Source organism: Lathyrus oleraceus, chromosome 2, assembly GCF_024323335.1.
Source record: "Lathyrus oleraceus cultivar Zhongwan6 chromosome 2, CAAS_Psat_ZW6_1.0, whole genome shotgun sequence".
NCBI classification, from domain to species: Eukaryota; Viridiplantae; Streptophyta; class Magnoliopsida; order Fabales; family Fabaceae; genus Lathyrus; species Lathyrus oleraceus.
In genome coordinates, this window is record NC_066580.1 from 434,651,094 (window position 1) to 434,669,614 (window position 18,521).

At 37.2% G+C, this 18,521-nt stretch overlaps 2 pseudogenes; both read left to right on the plus strand.

Annotated features, from left to right (window-relative positions):
• The first annotated feature begins 10,825 nt into the window (after positions 1-10,825).
• On the plus strand, positions 10,826-14,188 carry LOC127123572 (pentatricopeptide repeat-containing protein At2g46050, mitochondrial-like; annotated as a pseudogene).
• Positions 14,180-15,312, plus strand: LOC127123573 (NAC domain-containing protein 30-like; annotated as a pseudogene).
• The last annotated feature ends 3,209 nt before the right edge of the window (positions 15,313-18,521 follow it).

Below are 18,521 nucleotides of genomic sequence, written 5' to 3' on the forward strand. Positions count from 1 at the left end.
GTTTTAGAAAGTTTAAATTGGTTTTTAATTCAACTTAGTTAATCAGGTTGTTTAAAATAAATAATTAAGCTTAAATAAGATTGAATATTATTTTAAACACATAATGGAAAAAGGAGATAGTTTAGCTTTTGAATAACATTGTAAGTTCAAGAAGTTTAAGAAGTTTAACTTTTTGCTATGGAGTTATTCACTTTCAATTTGCACATGAAGACGAAGCTAATGTTGGTGCAAGCAAAGCTAAAGCCGAGACAACATATTTGAAAAGGCATGCGTGGGAATCTTGCATGCTAGGTGCAGGCTAGATGCAGGCTAGGTGGATAGGTTAGCATGCATTGGTACAGAGTAGGTTGCACTTGTCTTGTCTAGGGGAAGGCTTGGTGGTGGTGTTGCATGCAAAGATGCGACACGTGTAAGGCATGCGCGGGAATCTTGCAGACTAGGTGGTGAAGGCATTTGATGGATAGGCATGCGTGAGGAAGCTTGGTTAATGTGTGAGTATAAGTATTCACACAAATTTTCACAAAGGTATTCACAATATCTTCACATATATCTTCACAATATCTTCACATATATCTTCACAATATCTTCACAAAATCTTCACATATTATGGCATCGTCATCACAATACAAAATCAAAGCTCACGTGAATGGTGAGACTTATGAATGTGATATGTCTGGCTTCCTATTTAGAAACACCGATTGCACTCGTTTTTGTCTAAATAGAGGAGCTGACTTCTCTTATCTAAAAAAAAAGATTGAGTCCAAACTTAGACAACCCGTGTCCCAAATTTTTTATCAACAACCTTTTTTTTCTGAAAATAACTCAGTCGGGTTTTATAAGTCATTGATTCAAAATGACATGGAGGCACAATACATGTTTCGTAACCATGAGTATTCTGGTTACGAATATATAGTGTTATACATTGTGTTGGAACAATTTCAACCAACTCAGAATATTCAGTCACAGGTTATTGATCTTGTGGATGATGACGAACAAGATGTTGAACACCACGTTGAAGACGATGTGGTTGATGATGCAGAAGACGTGGTTGATGACTCGGTGAACCGTGATTCCGAAGACGAAGACCAAGTACAAATACCTATAGCGCAACGCTACTCACCGCCTGCGCACTTCACAACCCTTAACTTGGGCGAGGATGAGCCCTCATCAGATATGTTCTACAACCCATATGTGAGTTTTTGTTGAAGGTGTATGGTGGAGGTAGTTACAGCATGTGGTTAATGTGAAGTATAGAGGGAGTACACACTCATGTTGTGAAGGACGAGAAAAAGGTTAACTTAACGTATTTGTATGATGTAGGTTGCATCGTGTGGAAGGTTGGTAAATGAAGGTGAAATGAGGTGAGTTGGTGTTTATATGTAATGAGTTTTTTGTGTTTATGAGGGAAGATGAAGAAGTTTGGAGGTAGGTTTAATGGTTATGGTTTTATGATGGATGAAGGGTGGTGTTAAGAAGAATATGGGAAAGTTATGAATGAGAGAGTGTTTTTGTAGATATGGGGTTGTTGTTACGTTGAAAGAAGAAGATCAAGTAGCAGTGAGGTTTGCGTGAGGTTTGGCACACTATTGCATGCTGGTGTTGATGAAGGTTATCATGTATTTTGAATGAGATAGGAGTAAGTATTTCCGAGAAAATGATGGTGAGGGTGGCCGTGAGAGAGATAGTATGGTGTACTGTTTAGGTTGTTGATGTGAAGTGGAGAAATGAGGGAGAGAAGGATGAATGGAGAAAATGAAAGCGGTGAGAGAGAGAGGGGGTAACAATGGAAGGAGAAGTTTGGATGAAGGAGTTTAAAATAAATGCAGGTGATAGTTGTATGGTAGATGAACAAAGAAACCCATACACCAATCAAGATCCACCAACCTCTTCAATTTTGTTTTTTACGTTTTTTTTAGAGTTCTCAAATTGAGAGAGATCCGTGTATGCAAGTGGGCAGCGTTTATGCATTAGTGACTGGTCTCCCTTGCTCTCAACTTCATCAACATTTATACATTGGCCAATTAGGGTTTTCTACTTTTTTTATAACGAAAGACAACAATACCATTTCTATATTTTTAGTGTAAAATTAAAGTAAAAACTAATTAAAATCAAACATATCAAAAAAATTAGAATAAATTCGAAATGACACTACACATAATTCTATTTAATTATTTTGAATATTTTGGTAAAAACAACAAAAATAAAAGGATTCACAATGAAAAAAAAAGTGACGCATAAAAGTACTCAAAAATTTAACTGAATGCACCAAAATGATTAGCGTGAAATAAACGTCTCAGAAACATATAGGTTTTTATTAATTTTTGAAGTAAAAAATGTCCGGTTGAAAAGGCTTAGGCTGATAAATATGCAACTGAAAAAGTAGTCGAAAAAATAAAACGAGCACGTTAGGTTAAACTACGTGAACCGTAGATTAATAATATTGATGCTTGTAAGCTCGATTTTAAAGTTTTTCACCTGTTAATTTTATTTACACTTAAAAATCAATTCAACTAGAATGTCTGTAAATTCGAAAATTTATTCTGGTTGACATTTTAAACATTATGCAAAATGAAATGCATGATATGTTATGTACATGATGCATATGTCATGATGAATGTATTAATTTATTGAATGAGGAGAAAAATTGGGGTATGACAGTTGGCCCTATTTAAGTATCTTCAACCAGAGAATATGGAGAGGGTCACTTTTCATATGATCGCGGTGGGAGATAGTTATATAATAAAGGATCCAAATTTTGTCCATTGATGACATGATATAAAATGATATGAGATGCTATAAATGCACGAATGACTCTTTTTTTTTATTTTGGTTTACTATGGATATGATGTGGTATGAGATGAACCCTAGCAGGATGTTTTATGATGGATGAAGAATGAAAGGTGGACATGTGGTGAATGATGGAAATATATGGTAACAGTGGTCCATGGGAAATGAAAAGGATAATGAGGTGGGTGAAGACTCACTGAGGATAACAGTTATGTTGGAGAAAAGATAACAGAATAACAGACGACACTACACTTTAAAAATAAAATTCCAGGCGAGATTGGACTTGACCGCAGGAATAAGTAAAATACATATCGGCTTCAAACAGAGTTTTTTAGGCGAGGCTGGACTTGACCATGGGCATCAGTAAAATAGATATCGACTTTAGATGGATTTTGCCTATGAAAAACGAATTATGGTTTAAGGGCGCCAAACAAAATTGGACTTTAAGGCCAGGGGATTTAGGATCAACCAAAGAGATCGGGGTTAATGCAAAATGAGTATGAATCACACTTCGGTTATGCATAATTTTAATTTGCTTTTATGCATGATATATTAATGATTATGATATGCAAATGCTAACATTCATGAAATGAGGCTTGGCGAGATGTCTTTATTGGTGAATGAAAATGCAAGGTGAAATCACTGGGGAGAGAGGTGATCAACTAATCTGACTCCTTGCATGTTCTTCCATAGTAATATTCTTAAATAAGCTCCACCAGAGAAGACTGTTGTTGAGGTTCCTTAGGGAAGATTCAAAATAAACTCACTAGGGAGTCTACTGCCGAGACTCACTAGGAGATACCTACTCCCGAGGTTTTTGTTGAGAAAATATCTTCTGCCGAGATCAATCAGGGAATCTACTATCGAGATTTGGTTGGAGGAAATGTACCTTCTATTGAGGTTTAACTAGGAAATCTTTTGTTGAGATCAACCAGTGAACCTACTAATGAGATTCACTAGAGAGAGATATACCTACTTTTGAGGTCTACATGGAAATATTCTTTCGAGATTATCCAGAGAATCTACTACCAAGATTATGTGAGGAAACACGTTTTGTCGAGGCTTACTGGGAAATCTATTGCTGAGATTAGCCAAGGAATCTTCTGTCGAGATTTTGTTGGAAGAAATATACCTTCTGCCAAGGTCTATTAGGAAACCTTATGCCGAGATTAGTCAGGGAATCTTATGCTAAGATTCAATGAAAGAAATACTTGCTGCCGAGGTTTAATTGGGAAATCTTCAGCCAAGATTAGCCAGGGAATCTACTACCGAGATTTTGTTGACAAGCATAGAGTAATTGGTTGTAGTAATAATGGTTCATGTCATGATTATGATTGAATATGCTTTGATGTGCATTTTTATTGATGCATGTATGTGTGCCAATAAGAATTGAACTTTGAGAGGTTCCAAGCAAGGTTGGACTTTTATTGCAGACGTTTGATTTTCAAGGCTTCATATTATGGGAATATGTCATATGAATGTAATGATATGTCTGGCATGATGCTAGAGTGAAGTGACATGATTACTGCATGACAATTATTTATGCAATGACTTTAAGGTTTCCAACAATTCCCTTGTGATGGGTAATGGATGAAATAATTCCTTTGTAACATGGTTTCTTATCGAGGGAAAAGGAATTTTGATGGAAGGTAATTTCCAGCATGATTTCCCAACACTCATTTCGAACTCAAAGATTGTTGTTGCATTATAGATTTTCCACTTGAGCAAATTCAAAGTTTGGACATGATTTTCCCATTGGTAGTTCTCTTTCCCTAGTTTGTTGGGTCTTTGATGTGATTTTTCCTTGAAATGAGTTTGGAAGCAGTTTGCCACAACCATGATGTGGCTTACTCCAATTTTTGAATCTTATGGTGGTTGTTGACTAACTGAACCTTAGAGTGGTAGAATCTTGATTGACCGACCTTTGGAGAGTTGGACTCACTGAGCTCTTTAGGTGGCTTTCCTATGTCTAAGTCTTGCAAGGATTTGTTCTTTGACTAAGCGGCTCTTGAGGTGATTGGCTCGGATTAATTAATTCTCTAAGTGATTTGCCTTTGACTGGACTTCTTTCACATGATCAAGTTCCTCATCTAATTGTGCATTGTTGGGATTCCTTTGATGCTAAGTGTTGACTTACAAATAAAATTGTTCGTTCAAAAATTGTAATTTTAATGCAATGCAAATGCAAATTTTGAAATCAATCATTATTGAAATGATGGTGATATATAGTGAACGGGTCAATGATCAGGACACAATATTGATCCAGACATTCACAGGGTGGAAAATGATGTGATCGATACAAATAATTAGCAATTTGGAGTCAGGTTAACATAACTTTGTTGTAGTATGCTTTCAGAATAAACTCAGCCTCAATTAGGTCTTTTATGGGTTGTAATATGGTCTGGTTCATGGTTTTCAAAATAAAAGGATATAAGACTCAAAATTTAATTTTAACCCACCCTTTCTTCTTGATGATCTACAGTTCTATGTTTAAATAAATCGACACACGCATTCAACTTCTAAGAGAGTTTGAAAGTGCATGATAAGGATTCAAGATGACATTCTCTTGAAATGGCAATCACCTTATTTTGTTTTTGTTTTTGTTTTTGTTGAGGATTTTTATGGCTTCTTTTGTTTGATTTTCATCACTGATCTTACCTGGACAACTTTTTTGAAGCTTTCGGTCCATTGGGATTCCCTTATTTTTGCCTAAGTCATCTTTTATGGTGTTCGACTTAGCGGGCCCTCTTTTTTTTGAAAGAATGTGACTGCCATGTTATTGATTATTAAGGAACAATAACTATAAATTTTAGCTTTTCTCATCTTCTTCAACACTTCAAGATGTTTGTGAAGAGTAGCATGTGGTTGAACCTCTTTGGAGTGCGTGTGGAGATGGATGATCGCGACTTAGTAAGTCTATGGGAATCGTGACTGCAAGTGCACAGTCATATCGCGTAGTTTTGAAGATTATCGAACCCACAAGGACTAATAATAGAACATATCGTCATCTAATGTTACTATGTAAATCTAAGGCTGATGATCGTTCTAATATTGGAAGGATAAAGAGAAATAACTATAACGTACTTGGAATATTAATAAATATATATGATAAATGTATATCGGTATGTAACGTATCAAACTTTGGGGATTCGATAGATAGTTGGTGTAATCTTATTTGTCAAAATACTCTTCAGTAGAAATTATTTATAAAAAGGATTTAGTCTCACACTCTCGTTTTATTGACTCTGACCATACTCTTAAACCAGAATGCTTGGCTCTCGCGGTCTCATTTTGAATTTAAAAAGTAATTTTTGAATATGAATAAAGTGTAATTAATCCTAAAGTACTCTCGCTGTGTTTAGGATTAATGCTTAGTTTCAGCTATCTGGTTAAAATCTCAAATTCACGTTCTTGTTGACCGTAACCTTTGCTTGTTTTGTACTCTTGTACGAAAAACAGTTTGATTAAAATAAGAAACTAAAAACCGGAAAAATAAGTTTTATAAAAAACCTACACCAATTATTTACGAATCCCGTCGTTTCGAAGGTCTTTACATACCAATACCTAAGGCTTTAGCCGGACATGGGTCCGGTAACAGACATGGTATTCGGAAAATCAAACATGCAATAAGGCATAAATAAATAAAATAGCAATCAAAATAAAACCTGGATTACGAATTGAGAAATGGAACTAAATCTTGATTCTTCAAATAAAATAATGTCGGCAGGCTTTGGCAATGAGTAACCGTTACAATTGAATTCAAATGCATAAAATAGATTGTAATAGTCCCCGATGTGGAGAAACTATCACTATTACAAAGTAGGAAAAACTGCCTAGGAAACTAAAAAAATAAATCTGACTAAAATTAAGCGTACGATGGAAAGCAGAGAGAGAGTGAGAGATGCTAAGGAGAAACAACTCTCTTTTATATATTTTCCACTTCCCTAAATTGTAGCCAAAAGGTGAGTGGAATCGTGGCTAATATCATGTAGAAAAAGTAGGGAAGACCGGGTTGTGGCGGTTGCCACAACCCTAGTTTTGGACTCCATGGCGAGCGCCACATTTTGAGGGATGAGCGCCACATTTTCCATGCTTTGTGGCGGGCGCCACCACTCTCTTTGGATCATGTGGCGGGCGCCACACATCCAAGTGATAGGCGCCACAAGCACATTTGGTGTGGTGGGCCCATACTCTCTATTTTTCTCCATTTTCTTCTCTTTTTCTTTCCTTTTTCTATTTTCCACTTTGCTTGCTTGTAAACCTTTTATTCGATAAATACCTGCAATAAACATAAAATACTGCATAATAATAAGTGTTAATCAAGTAAAAAGCAATGCATATGAAGCCAAAAATACGATACGTTTTCGCGTTATTAAACTCCCTCGTACTTAAACCTTTGCTTGTCCTCAAGCAAATGTTTCGTATATGAATAAAAAGTTTGGTAATATCTTTGCAGCATAAAGTATCAAGGCTCGTAAAAGACACAGTTGCATTCGGATACTCATTATAGTCTATAAACTTTACTTTGGTTAAAAAATGAATTAACAGGTACTCACTTCCATACTAAGGGTATTGTTGGAACACATAGTCATAATATTACAACCATAAGTCTCCCTCCTATACAAACCAATATGAATCATGTTGTCATGCCTAAGCCTACCTTACTAAACCTTCTTTTTATCCTTTTTCATTCTGACACAGTCACATTAAGCCCGTTATCATTTCACATTCATAGCAAGATAATTTGTTAGTGATTATGATCTCATCATTATTTATTTATTTCTTTTTCACACTCTGGCTCAAATAACAGTTAAAGATCGTTATACCGTTGGGCTAAATGACCGGGTGAGGGTCCCCTAACTTAGAAGGAACGACATTTTTCATACATTTCATCAATCTTTTTCTCTTTTAAGCCTGAGATCATACACTTACTTGCATCGAATTCTCGCATAGTGTGTGCTTAGGATGGTGCTGACTGCTAGATAAACTACTTAAGGAATATTAAAGGATAGAATTTAAGGCTATGGCATGACAAGTACTCAAATCGATCTTATACTTAGGATATTTAAGGTGTTAAAACGATACCGGTCTTATAAAGTTTTTCCAAATCTCTACAACTCAACCTCAGTTTTATTTATAGGTTAGAATTTTCAAAAGATGTATTGTATCTCTAAGTCTAGATTTTAAGTTTTGTATGGCTTAAGCAAATAGGAGAATTATCAAATAACGGAAACCACGCATAAAGACTCGACAACACATTGATATTTGACTCGACTGACACTTAACAGAAATAAAATAACAAAAGGAAATAAGAATAATTTAATTCTACCTAGAAACCGGTAAATAAAAGCGGTAAAACTTCCTCCCTCATGCTTAAATCGTGCGTTGTCCCCAATGCAACGATATAAGATATGAGAGAAAGGTAGAACCTGGGTATCTTTCTACTCGCGCCTTCTGCCACGTGTAAGTAGACGTTCATCGTTTCCTGGATAGTGAGGTGGCGTATAGTCTTGGAGATCCTCCACACACACTGTCAATGCTGCCATTTCATCAATCAAACTAGACATGTTCTATTCGGTTCTGAAAGTGTAGTTGTGCTGATGATGCTGTATTTGGCGAAGGATTTGCATCATTTCAGTTTGTTGATCTTCCATGTTTTGGATTTGTAGGTCGCGTTGAGCGTCTAATTCGCTACGCCGCAGCAGTTCAGCATAGATGCCATCAAGGGTGGTTGGTGCCACATTTCTTCTTCTAGGTCTTTGGCTGGAGGATGTACCTGCAACATTTTTAGATGACATGTGTGTGGTGTGTGGGTCAGTAGCTGGAGCAGCTTGCTCCGGAATGTAATCCTCATCGGTGTCCCTGCCAGTAGCTACATTCTCAAGAATCTGCGCGGGGACTTTGTTAGGCACCTGATCATTAATATAACAATAATTTTCTGGGTTACGCACATCTGCGCGAGATGGATTTGGGAGGATGAAACCTTGTAACACATTATTTGCAATTATTAAATTAAACTTACCGTCTCCCCTTCGTTTTACCAATTTCATGCTCCTTGCCATGTCTATGTCAATGGCATGATGCGGGAGCGGGGTTAGCCTGGAGAATTTTTCTTCGAGTCCTAGGACTCTGACTATGGAGGTTATTACACCTCCAAAAATAATTGGCCATCTCTTCGCATTGACAATGGCCTGCATGTGAGATAGCATAAAAAAGACGGTATTCACCTTTTGTGGCAAAAATGTGGTGAACAAATAAAAGAGTTCCTTTTTGTTCACCTTGTTAGAATTTGCTCGGCCAAAAATGGTGGACGCCAATATTTGGCAGAAATATCGAATAACCGAGTTGTGAATTAAAATGGCTCTGTTTCCCTCGAAATTATGGGTTACTGTACCGGTTATTACCCTCCAAAATGGTTGAAAGACGCGTTGTCAACCCCCAGTATCTGGGACCTCACTTACTACGTCATCCCCATAGGGAAAATGTAGCAGGTCCGCTAGTTGAGAAAATGTAAGGGCATATTCGATGTTGAATAAACGAAACTGGACAATCCCACTAGAGCAGTTTGTGTTAGGTGTGGGACTAAAAATTAACGAACTTAGAAATTCTAGTGTTAATTGAGCATAGACAGGGTCCTTAAGACATAGGAAATAATTTAAATTTAAAGTGCCTAGCATATATTTAACACTATCTAAAATTCCTAAGGCAAATAAGCAAGGTTCATCGACATACCTTGTTGATTCGATCTTTCTCGCGCTTAGAGTCGTGTAAGTCTCTTCCTGTAACTCACCTGACTCGCCGTTTCTGAACATTATTTCGTATTCCCTCATATGTGCCATGATGAATTTTACACTTCTTGTGTAATGTAGTAACAAGAGAGAGTAGAATTATATTTATGAGAGGTGTGGTTTGGTGAGGTTATGTTGGTGGTTTATATAGAGATGATGGTGGTTGGAAATTGATTAATGAAATAAATTTCATTTACGGTCTTCAATGCCTTGGTCAAAGAAATTGAAAATAGTTGAAAAGGCTTTAATAGATTGTGTAGCATGCAAGGGACAAAGCAATTAAGGGGTTTGATGTGACAAATAGTGTAGCAGCGTTCGCGTGAACGGCAATGTAGTGACTGACGCCACTTTTTATGCTCGTGGCAGGCGCCACAGTCTTCACATGGGCGCCACAGCTTGTGTGTGGCAGGCGCCGCATGCAGTGCGGTTTGTTCCCATGTGTGGACCTCTTTATTGCTTTGACCATAATTTTCATTTGAATTTTAATTAACCGGCATAAAATAATGGTTTAATAATTAGTTAGAAGAAAACCAACATAATATATAGGTAGGAATGAGAAACAAGATATGGTAAAATGACATTAAAACGCAAAATTGAAAAATAAAAGAATGGGGTTGACGGGAAAAGATGATATAATTCGTCTGCTGGAATGAAGTAATTAAATAAATTCCCAATGTGTAAAAACAACAATAAAATTCCAAACAAGAAAATAAAATAAATGTCAGTGAATCGGTAATATTCAAATAAATTAGCCATTATGGTAGTTGCTGGTAGGAGGAGCAAACGAGTAGAAGTGCTGGTAAATGTGATTCAGGTTCTCTGTCACTACATCCATAAAGCCATGAAATTCCACGCGCAAGGTGCTTAGCTCGCCTCTTAGATTGGCGACGTCTGTCTGAACAACTTCGATGGCAACAGCATGATTGGTGAGAGGTGCAACAGGTATAACTGGGGTGTGTGATTCAGTGTCAGAGAGATAATTGTCATAGTGGTCGTAGATTTGGGGTGTCTCTGAAGGAGAAGGTGGTGCATCTGGTGGTCCATCCAAATCATAGAGCCAATTTTTCCTATCATGTAGACTGGACATATGGTCTAGTAGGGTAAACAGGTGTACTACTTGGCGGTTAATTAGAAATTCAAACACATTCAGACCTAGGTTCCTAATGATACTGGTGTTGAAGAAAAATTCGATATTCATTGGTTGTATCACACCTAAAGGGTAGAGCTTGATAAATGGTTGTCTCAGTTCGATGGCATTTTCTATCATGGTCACTAAGCCTCACACTAAGATTGGTCTATAGTCTTCTTGTACTATACGGTGCAAATTATCTTTCATGAATGTAGCGGCGTTAACAGGTTGGGCATGTGATGCGCAGTACATTATAAAGAATTCGTCTTTGTACACGAAGGTTCTGTTTTGTTCCTTTCCAAATAAGGTGTGAGTTAGGATCTTATGAAAGTAACGAATGGCAGGGTTATGGATGTTCTCTGAATGCATAAGGTTTGGCTCGGGATGGTCGTTTCCTGTTATGTTACCCAAAAGTGATCTAATTCAAGGTCTACAAGCCTATCTTCCTGGGTAATGGTAAAGGTATCAGAACCATTAGGGCATCCTAGGAGTTCATCTATTTCTCTATGGGTGTAGCGGTAGTCATTATCGAACAACCTAAAGGGGATGAGGCCTTTGTTAAATCCCATACCATGGTTTAGCAGGTAAACTAGGGAGCTTAGGAATTCTAAATTCAACCTACTATAGGAACTAAATTTTCTTTTGATAGCAAAGGTGTCCCAGCCTAGTTGGTTAATTAGGAACATAACACTGTCTCTTATACCTAATTTGGTCATGGTGCGTCCATCTGGGTATAAGGTTATTGTCATTTCTCTCTGAGCTAGAGCCTTAAAACGTCTCCTTTGAGCTCTGCCTCTGAAGACTATATCCATGTAATCTACTTGTTGCATTGTGATGGTCAGTAGCTAGATAAAATCAAGTAGATAACAACATTAAGTTAGTAATGGCCAATAATAAATAAAGATACTGATTGACTTTATGCGAAATAAGAAAGAAAGAAAGAATGAAAAATAAGCAGTAGTAATAATCATAAATTTAGATAATTAAATTAAATAGTTAAAGATAAAATGTGGATTGTCTCCCACCAAGCGCTTTGTTTATTGTTGTAAGCTCGACAAAGATAGAATAGATGTTATTCTTATGAATGAGCGGGCAGCTCTGCAAGCTTTAGATTTGCGATGAAATCATTGTTGTCAATGTTGTGATAATGTTTCAAACGCTGGTCGTTTACTGTAAATGGTTCGCTCATTTTTCCCTTTATCTCCATCGCTCCATTTGAAAAGACATTGGTAATTTCGAAGGGACCGGACCACCTAGAACAAAGTTTTCCGGGAAAGAGTCTGAGGCGGGAGTTAAACAGAAGTACTTTGTTGCCTTCCTTAAACTTTTTCCTTGATATGTGATTGTCGTGCCATTTTTTGTTCTTTCTTTATAGATTCAGGCATTCTCATACGCATCTAGTCTAAGTTCTTCTAGTTCATGGATATCTAATATTCTTTTTTCGTCTGCGGAAGTATAATTGAGATTAAGGGTCTTAATGGCCCAATATGCTTTTTGTTCTAATTCTACCGACAGATGATATGATTTTCCATAAACTAGCTTAAAAGGTGTGGTTCCTATTGGGGTCTTATAAGCTGTCATATATGCCCATAAGGCTTCGTGTAATTTTGAGGACCAATATTTCCTGGACGTGACAATCGTCTTTTCTAAGATTTGTTTAATTTCTCGGTTCGAGACTTCTACTTGCCCACTCGTTTGTGGGTGATAGGGTGTTGCTACGCGGTGCCAGACTCCATATTTCAGTAATAGCTTTTCAAAAATCCTTGAAATGAAATGGGAGCCACCATCACTGATGATAAGTCTTGGTACTCTGAATCTAGGGAAGATTATACGCTTAAAGAGTCTAATAATCACTCGTGTGTCATTCGTTGGAGAGGCTATGGCCTCTATCCATTTTGATATGTAATCGACCGTAACAAGGATATACTTGTTACCAAAAGAAGATGGGAATGGTCCCGTAAAATCGAGTCCCCAAACATCGAAGATTTCTACTTCCAAAATGTCTTTAAGTGGTATTTCGTCGCGTCTAGATATGTTGTCAGTGCATTGACACCGGTCGCAATTGATGATTGCGATGTGGACATCTTTCCACAGAATGGGCCAAAAGAGGTCAGCTTGCAAGATCTTAGCGCAAGTCTTTGAGGTGCTTGCATGTCCTCCATAGGGAGAAAAATGAAAGTGGGACATTATGTTTTCTACCTCATCTTCAGGGATACATCAATGGAAAATGTCGTCGGCACCTCTCTTGAAAAGAATAGGCTCATCCCAATAGTAATGTTTAAGATCGTGGAATAATTTTTTCTTTTGTTGGTAAGTCAAGTATGGTGGAAGCACCCCAGCTGCTAAGTGTCATACCCCGATTTTGGCCCTGATTTTTTTCCCATCAATCGGTCATTTACATTTCCTTTCATTCCCTATCTCATTCTTCACACAATGCTTCTCTTTCTCTTCCTACCAATCTCATCATCCATGTAGCTCCACAAGCAGATTCAGAGCTGCTATGTTAATTCCTGATCAAACTCATTTCGAAGACCACGACGCTGTTCGTTTGTTTTGTTCCAACGCCCTCAAAATCTCAGCCAAAAAGGGGTTATCTTCCTGAAGGAAAACAATTACATGCCCATTTAATAAAATTTGGATTTTGTCATGTTCTTTCCTTGTTAAATCAGATTTTGAGTGTTTATCTTAAATGTAAAGAAACTGAAGATGCAGAGAAGCTGTTTGATGGATTGCCTGTGAGAAATATTGTGTCGTGGAATATTATGATCATGCGATAATGAAAATGAATTGGATCGTAAGCAGTTGTGTTTTTCTTATTTTAAAAGGATGCTGTTGGAGATGGTGGTTCCTGGTTATATAACTCTAAATGGTTTGATTTGTTCTTGTGCTCGGTTTTATGATGCTGAGATGGGAATTCAGTTGCACTATTTTACAGTGAAAGTTGGATTTGATTTGGATTGTTTTGTTGGCTGTGCTCTTGTTGATTTATATGCGAAATGTGTTTTTGTTGAAAATGCTAGGAGGGTGTTTTGTGTTGCTCCTTTTAGAGATTTGATTACGTGGAATGTGATGATTTATTACTACACCTTCAATTGTTTACCAGAAGAGGCTTTTAGCATGTTCAATTTGATGCGGTTGGTTGTTGCGAACGGGGACAAATTCACTTGAAGTAGCATGCTGAGTGTACTAAGTGATGATGCTTTGGGATATTATGATTTTGGAAAACAGATTCACAGTCTTGTTCTGAGACAGTCGTTTGACTCATTGTTTTAGTGGCTAGTGCATTGATCAACATGTATGCCAAAAACAAAATATAATTGATGCACGTAGAGTATTCAACGAGATGTCGATTCGAAATGTTGTGGCATGGAACACCATGGTTGGTGGATGTGGAAATCATGGTGATGGCAATAAAGTTATGATGCTCCACGGACATATAAAAAAAAAAACAAAACAACATGAAAAAACAAGTAACATGTCTTGAGTTTTTCACATTCTCTATACTCTCTGTGTGAGGCTTTTTACTGTTATATCCAACATTCCAATATGCAAATGACAGTGAAATTCAATGATAAGTTTAATGATGGAAGGTAATCAATCGTCTCTTCTTGTAATTAGATTTGAAACAAGCCTGTCTCAGTTTCTTGGTTTCTTCATTCAATTCCATGCCCGGAATTCTCTCCAACAACTTTTTCTGCTTCTCCGACGTAGCAACCTCGTTGTCCAATCCCATTTCCTGCATCAAACAAACAACAGCAAAAAAAAAAACATTACAACAATCGAACCATGGGACATACAAGATAAATGCAAGCTAGGGTATGAGCAACAGAATGAGTGGTACTTTTTCAGCCACAAAGATAAGAAGTATCCAACAGGAACAAGGACTAATAGAGCCACTGCTGCTGGATTCTGGAAAGCAACTGGAGGAGATAAAGCTGTAACTTCCAAAAAAAAAAAAAATAGAATCATAGGAATGAGGAAAACCCTTGTCTTCTACAAGGGTCGTGCCCCTAATGAAAAAAAACTGATTGGATCATGCATGAGTATAGGCATCAAACCTCTGAACATGGCCCTCCACAGGAAGAAGGATGGTTTGTGTGTAGAGCATTTAAAAAGCCAAGTCCAAGTCACAGGCCAGGTTATGAACCATGGTATAGCAATCAACAACAGCCACAATATTTCAGAGATGATATTCAACTTCAAACCTACGCAACAACAAGACCTTTATCAATCACAGATATTTTGCATGAAGGTACAAATTTTGGTAGTCACCCTCTTAGCAATGATCAACATTTTCTATCAAACCAAAACACTCTTGTTATGGACAACAAACAACAACTCATTGAACTTCCACAGTTAGATAGTCCAACAACAATAGAAAGTAGCCAACAACAGCATCACATTAATGGTCTCATCACAAATGAAGAATATTGCAGTGAAGATAGAAGCAATGATAATAATAATAATGGACAAGTGATTGATTGGAAAAGTTTGGACAACTTGTTCACTTCACAGTTTACAGATACAGAAAATTACTTTTCACATCAAACCTGGGATCATTGGTGCAATGTTGATTGTTGCTGGACTATACTTTGTTTTGTGGAATAAAAGCGAAGAAATTCACTAAAGAGCAGCTTGCAATTGCTTCATCCAAAGACATGTCCTACAACCATATAAACATGGCCTGAGATACCCTGAAGTGCACAACGAAGCCTGGCTAAATCCAAAAACTCAGCAAGATGGCAAAGCTTACCATGGCTGCAGGCACATGAACCTTGTCTTTCCTCGCTTGCTGTTGTTGCCAATGCAAAATCCACATATCATATTTATGCCCACAAACCAAAACCAACTTCCAGAAACTAAACCGAAAAAGCCTCAACCATAATCCTTAACAGAGCCTCTTTTCTACACCCTGTAAAACAAAAAAACTCCTACTGCTCACAATCCTCAAACAACTTTCAATGAAAGATTGAATAAAGTCTAACCAACCTCCAACCGACATCCTTAACCAATTTCATAACCTCCCCAACTGACCATAACAGAAATCATCTTCAGAAATTGAACTCTCTTCTTCAACCTCATCAATTCAACAAACCACCCCAAAACCAAACTTGTTCCAAGCCTGTACCTTTTGCTTCCTCATTAACCAAACAACGCACAAAACAATCTTAACTGAATCCCCAGCCTCCAGGTTACCCGAAATTTCACTGTAGTAAAAAAAGGATACAGGCAAAATTAGTCAAGGCAGTAAAACTCAGAAGATTACCCAAAACAGAGTTAAGACAAATACAAAAAAAGAAAGTATGGAGCTCATGTTACCTTTTCCAGACCTAACACCAAATGAGGTAGACCATTATGAGCACCTTAAAGGACTTCCGAAGGGATACCCTTTTGGCTCTGGATAGCAAAATCGAAACCCTAATCTGTAGAGGATAAAAGGAGAAGGAAACGAAATCAAAGGGGGGCGGAGAGAAAAAAGGAGAGCACAACAACAAAACCCTAGAAAACGAGAAATCGGAGGCGGACCAAACCCACCAAATCAAAACCCTAAATCCCAAATCAAAAAAAAACAGTATTGGAAAGAAAAAAAAAAGACTCGAGCTCACCTGATTCATTGTCGTTGCCAGAGGTGAGATTCCCGCTTGATGTCTCTTTGAAACCGCGGATTTGTGCTTGTCTTTTGTTTAGCGTTGTTGAGCATCTGAGTTTGATTGAGAACGGGAAGAGAGCGATTCAGAGAGAGGAGAGAATGGATTGAGCAGATACTGTTCAAAAAAAGAAAAAACCCTAAGAACTTTTGACGGCGAGAAGAGGCGAAAATGAAAACCCCAAGGGAATTCGCGAGCCACTCAGAAGAGAAACGAGCATAAGTCAGAAGAAGATCGAGGCAAAGCATTACCCACACTTCCGTCGGTTAATCCAAGAGGCAACCGGTTAGTTCCATCTTTGATCCATCTCACCTTTGATATAGCTTCATAAATGTTCGCCTTGCATATTCGTGTTGTTACCATGGCTTTTGAATTTGTTTTTGTTGTTCACAAATTGAGAATTGATTTTGGTTGAGAGGGTAGACTTTTTTTTCGGAAGCTGCAACCGGTAACATGAAAGTTGTTTGTGGTTTTTGAAGTTTTTTTTTTTCTTATTCGTTCCAGTCGTTACACTACTTTTGTTTTAAATGAAATGAGGAAATGGGATTGATAAAGGGAGATTCGCAGAACCCAATACTGCCCTTTCCTGTCCTCTAGACATTCATTGTCTATTAATGCTTGTCCTTTCCATGCTCCCTATTCATTGATTAACGATTGACATTTTGTTGTTTAGACCAATACAGCCATGTGGCTAGGTGATAGCGGTTTTCAATTTTCCTTTAATTTCTTTTTATTATTATTATCATTTTATTTATTCATTGGGCCGATGGTTGAAACGGGCCCTCTATTCTGAGTCCAAGGGAACTGCGACCACCCGTATTGGATTTGAATCTTGTTTGGGTTAAAATTCCGGTTTCCATTCACATACCACTAGTTGTTCGACTTTGGCAAGTAATGTTGCATGGTCGAGTGGTTGAAGCGCCATCTTGCTTCCTGCATATCCTGGGTTCGAAACCAGCTTGCTCCATCTCCTGATTCTTGAGCATGATTTCTTTTCTTTTCCTTTTTTTTTCTTTCCATTTATTTTGTTTCTTATTTTTTCTTAAGATTCGTTAAAGGATTGAATGATCTCTCATTATCTTGTGTAACTCATTTGTTAAATATTTTAATGCTCATTTTTTATTTTATTTTTATTATTTATTTCTAATCCCTTCATGTTTTATTATTCTCATTCTCTTGACACTTGTTGATTTTTATGTTTGTCCCTGATTTATTTTCATGAATTACACATCGATCTTTAATCTATGGATTCAACAATTCCCGTGTTGTTATTCCATGATTATTTTATTGATATATTGATAGTATTTCGCCGCGTTTCGATTAATCGCATATGACATTTCAATTATTGTCAACATGCGCAAACCGGCTTTGAGCACATTATTTAGGTTCTATGTGTCCCTCAATTTCCATCCGTACAAATCCCGTTTTTACCTTTCTTTCGATTTAATTTTTAAGTGTGTTGTAGATATGATTTGTTGTGTTATTTTCTTCACATAGCTTACTCTTGGGCTTCCTTACAATGAGACATGTCCCTTGCACTTACACTCATGCATTGTTTAATGCTTCATTATTTCATTCGTTGATTATTTGATTTGATCATATACTTGTTTAAATATCTTATTGTTTGATTGTTGCCTACTTGTATGATGTATGAGGCATATATTTATTGATTACCATGTCAACCCCCATTCATAACAAATGTATCCCTCTCCCATGAAATGTACAATATTCTTTCATTCTTTATTCATCTGTTAATACAAGAAATAAAATGAACACCCGATAACCATTTCAAAACAAGACCAAAACCTCGATCCAACGTCGAGTAATCATTTTTTCAAAACCTAACAGAACCAGCACGTGTTCATCCACCCTTTTGTAAGTCGATTGCTTTATGCATCGCCATCAACCTTGTAAGTCGATTGCTTCATGCATCGCCATCAACCTTGTAAGTCGATTGCTTCATGCATCGCCATCTACCCTCATCCCTAACACTTCTCCTTGCTCCATTCGTCGATTCTTGTTCCGATTAGGTAGCACCCATTAGATAGAACCCTTTGTATGATAACATAGGTAGGATTCCCATATCCTTTTGTATGATAACATAGGTAGAATTCCCATATTTCTTTGCATGCTAACATTAGGTAGATATTCCCATTTGTAAATCCTAAC